This window comes from Platichthys flesus, chromosome 18 (genome assembly GCF_949316205.1).
Source record: "Platichthys flesus chromosome 18, fPlaFle2.1, whole genome shotgun sequence".
Taxonomy (NCBI): domain Eukaryota; kingdom Metazoa; phylum Chordata; class Actinopteri; order Pleuronectiformes; family Pleuronectidae; genus Platichthys; species Platichthys flesus.
Window position 1 is genome coordinate 643,398 of NC_084962.1, and position 4,834 is coordinate 648,231.

Genomic DNA, 4,834 nt, shown 5'->3' on the forward strand with positions numbered 1-4,834 from the left:
TTGGTCCTGGGGTGCCAGCCAGTGAGAACCCTGACAATAATTTATCTAAATTAAACTAAACTAAGCAAAAAACAAAGCAGGTATGAACATTAACCCATGTTACTTTCACACAACCTAAAAAGACCTATCAATAGAAAAGTTCAAACAACAAAATAGCTGTCTTTAGTCCCTAGCCATAACAAAACACCACAGGAGATGCATCGTTTTTATCCATGAGTCTTTTATTTTTCCAAGAAAAGAGAGGAACAAAACAAGGTCAATGAGAGAAAAAACTAAAAAGAAACGCCTACAAAAATAGTCCACTTCAGGATATGTCCAAGTAAAACAAAAATATGGAAAAAACATATAATAATAATAATAATAATAATAATATACAAATAATGATCGCACCAGTCAATCCATCAGTCAGTCAGTCAGTGTGTGAGTCAGCTCTACCGGCAACGATACCGGTTGTCAGCTGACTTGAAAGTGCTTACTTTTCTGCGGACTCATTGAGGTCCGGTTGCCACGTCCCTTTAGCCGTAGTAGTCTCGAGGGATTCACTACCTCCTCTACACTATGTAAACCTCTTTTTTCTCCTTCTCCATTCTTCCGCCTTTACCTGCCGTCTGTCACCCCCTTTTGGTTCTCCATAACGCCACCTCTCGCCTTAGGGAATCATTCTCACAGGATCAAAAAAGCTTGACCTCCTACATCACCAATAGGCGACCGCTAATAAACAGCTTTGGTCCGTTACACCAAAACCAGCTTTTAAGGGTGCATATCATCATTTTGCTCTAAATCCTATTTCATATGTTGATGCTCATTCTACCTCAGCCTTTGATACCATTTTTTTGTGTTCTGATATTAAACAATGTTACAGTTTTACAGTGGCGGTTTTAGCCTGAAATTTCTGGTGGGGCAATTTTGTTTGACGTCATGTCACCGTCACAAAAATAGAGGTAGCTGATTGTTATAAGCAGTAGGCCTATATAGACAAATAAGAAATACTAAGGGCTGCATTTTGAGTGCCAGTAGGGAGCAGAAATCCTATTTCAAATAAATTTCACATGGTTTAGCGCTCAGCGCGACACAAAGATGTTGCCTATAATAGAATCAGAATCAGAATTCTTTTATTTGCCAAGTATGATTGCACATACAGGAAATTGCCTTGGTGTCATTCGTTGGTGCACTGAACATAAAAACAACAATATAAAAACAAAAATATAAAAACAACAATATAGAACAAAATATATACAGTACCAGAGTTATGGGCACGTGCGTGCTAAGGTGCAGAGATTGGTGATAGTGCTAATAATATATCAAGTATAAATGATATGCAAGTCTGTGTGATGCAGGGGGCTTGTTTGTGAGCCCTCTGCCATGGGAAAAAAACTGTTCATATGGCGCGAGGTTAATACAGCATTAAAGTAAAATGATTGCAACAAAGAAAAAAGCTTAGACAGACACATAGGTCAAATAACTTTTCTATCTATCTTGCCTGCAGCCTAGCGGAGCTAAACTAACAAGCCAGTAGCAGAGACACCGATACCTGCTCATCACTACTAACACATAAATACAATACTAAACTTGACTTACCACAGAAACGGAGGCGCTGACGTCTTTAGCTTCTCGGTCAGGAGAACAAGCCGAACATCAAACCGTATTATTCATCCGATATGTGAGTTAAACCTCTCCACAGACTCAGATCGTGTTAGCATGTTAGCTCAGGTGAAGCCGAGTAGGCAACAGGCTAGGAGCTGGAGTCGCGTTTCGCATTATTCGTGTCGAGCTGCTAGGGAGATTTCGTGGGGGACATCTGAAAGTGCCCCATCTCCTAATGTAAACTGTGAATCTGACTTAAACTGACATCCTCGTTTAAGTCCTTACTGGACACCCTGCAGGTGGACAGTTTTCAGTTATCCAGTCCCCTGTGTAGTTTTTTTTATAGTTGTTATGATACTATCATTATGAAATGGCAGTATTACAATGTCAAGATATCTCTTGACATTGTAATACCAGAATAGATGGGCCCGAAGTTCATCACTATGTATTTTATGGTCTATGTCATGAAATAGCAATATTAGAATAACTAAGCTGCATATTTACAAGTAATGAATCAATTATTCATGTCAGCAATGTTAACTTTTATATCATGGGATTGTGGCTACTTAAGGAACGACTTGTAGTAATTGAATGAGAAAAAATTAAAAGAAAGTGAATATCAAAATTTTGCTATCAAGGGAAAACTTTTGAAAACACTACTTTTGAAATACCTGTCTTCGACAATCTAGAGAACACAGGGAAACGACATTAGTTTGTTTATCAGTCTATCATTATAAATGTAAACTCCTGTCTTATTCTCTTCATGGAATGAAACCATGTTCATATGCAAAGAATAATTACTCGTCACTGACTTGACACTTCTATTTAGCCCTAACCTCCACTTTTACTTTCATGTGATGCATTGCATGTAATCTATTGTCCGTCTTTATGCACATTCAGTTGCATTTCTTCATAATTTGAAAGGTATTCAAGTTATATATATATACACCGACAACTCATCGCAGTGTTGCAAAACATATTATATTGTAAATTACATAGGACAAGCTATTTAAGTGCTGTGGAACGTAATCACTGCTTCATTTCATTGGGTCTATATTCCAAATACTTATTTGCTGATAAAATCACCTAATATATCAATGCCATTCAGGAGTTAACATAATTTCCACTGTAGTTGTGTAACCAACAGCAACTAAAGCACCATGGGACTTTTATTTTGGATGTGCCTGGGAAAACTTGAAAAGCAAACTGAGAAGCCCAACCTCTACAACAGCCTCTTTTAAAACCCACTTTGATAGAGACTGTGCCAAAGTTGGAATGAAAAGCTCATTTTGCTTCTTCCTCTGAACAGCAAAGTACCCTGAAACCCCTCTAAGGTCTCTTCTCAATCCCACTACTATGTTTTATGAAAAGGAAATATGCTTTGAGCACTGTTTGGCTTAGGGAGCCATGCTTTTATTATTTAGAAAGTAAACTGCTGAGAGCAGCAGTTTCTTATAGCAGTAAGGTTCAAAAGACATAGACATACATAATCAGTTCAAATTCATAGTTCTTTTTTTATATATAAGTTTTGCAGTTCCAAAAATGAACTTGTTCACGTTCATTTGTTCTGTTTTTTATTGGGACGATTTAGATGACAAATTTACGATCTTGTGTTTAAGTATTAATCTATGGTGTCGGATCATGAATCTGTGTCACTCCAGTCATTTTACACTGAGTCCTGCTGTTCACTTCTTCGTGTTGTACTGAGCACAAATGTTGACATTGCATTTTTCCTGATGTTTAAATGCAGTCTCACAAACTCTGTAAACAAAGACTAAAGTAAACTTCATGTACTGATCAAGTCCTAATATCTATTGTTAAAGTGAAAGCAGGTCAGCAGGAGAATGGAAAAGGTGACAGGCATCTCAAGCACGATCCAAAGCAACAGCAGTTTCTGCCCTGATCATTGAGAAGTTGTTTGAGGAAACTCTGTATTAGCTATGTTTCCACTGTTCTTCAACAAAGTAACTTATTGGCTGCTTGAACAGAACGCGCTTCTTATCTCAATGTGTCGCTTTGAGTGAATAATTGGGGTGGGGCGCTGGATGATGGTTATCCCTCTACTTGCCGCTCCTTCCTGTCACTCTGCTCAATGACTTTTGAACTGCAGCCTCACTCTTACCCCTCTGAAAGCTCCCTTGTGGCTCTCATGATTACTCACCTTTCAGGAAGAGCCTGTGAGTGGGCTACCGCAGAGTGGGACAAGGAGTCTTTCACCTGTGTCTCAGCGAGGAGTTTCGCGAAAGCCCTCCGCAAGGTTTTCGATCATCGTACACCAGGCAGAGAGGCGGCTTGAGGGCTGTTGGACCTGCGAGAGGGAGGCAGTCGAGTAGCCGATCATGCTATACGCTTCCGTACCCTGGTGTCGGAGAGCGAGTTGGGTAAGAATTCCTTATGGGACATTTTCCTGCACAGTCTATCCGAGGACATTAAAGATCACTTGGCCCCACTCGACCTGCCACCTGACTTCAATCCTCTGGTCACTCTGGCTATATAGATTGATAATCGACTCCATGAGAGGAGGATGGAGAAGGCTCGATTCAACGATAGACCGCCAGCCCAATGGGGGCAGGCTTCACCATCCCGTATTCCTCTTACTACTTCTGTTCCTGTGACGGCAGCGGACAGCGCCACAGTGCTTCCTAGTGGTCAGGAGGAACCCATGCAACTCGGGCGCACCCCCTCTCTTCTGAGGAACGACAGCGCCGGCTTAGGGAGGGAAGATGCCTCTAATGCGGAAAGCTGGGCCATTTCCTGGCGTCATGTCCGTTAAAAGAACCGGGTTCATCAAAAAGGAGAGGTTTATTGGTGAGCCAAACCTCAACTTCCTCTAGTCCCTTCAGACCATTAACCCACGCCTGTCTGAGCTCTCCTGAGGTTTCCCTGGAACTAGTGGTGATGTGGATTCTGGAGCTGATGAAAACTTTCTAGACCGGGAGTTAGCTAAGCAGCTCCAGCTGATCCAAGAACCACTCCCTGTTCCCCGGGAGGCCAACGCCCTGGATGGTCACCTGTTGTATAATGTTACCAACCGTACTCCAGTTTTGAGCCTCACAATCTCAGGTAACCATACTGGGATGATATCTGCAATTTTGCCTCTCATCCTGCCTTGTTTCTGCCTCTGCTAGTTGTTGTCACCCAAACTCGGACTCTTCCCCTGATTTTCTTGGATGTCCCACCTGTCTACCTGGATTTGAATGAGGTTTTCAACAAGTCCCGCGCTACCTCCTTACCCCCTCATCAGCTTTAT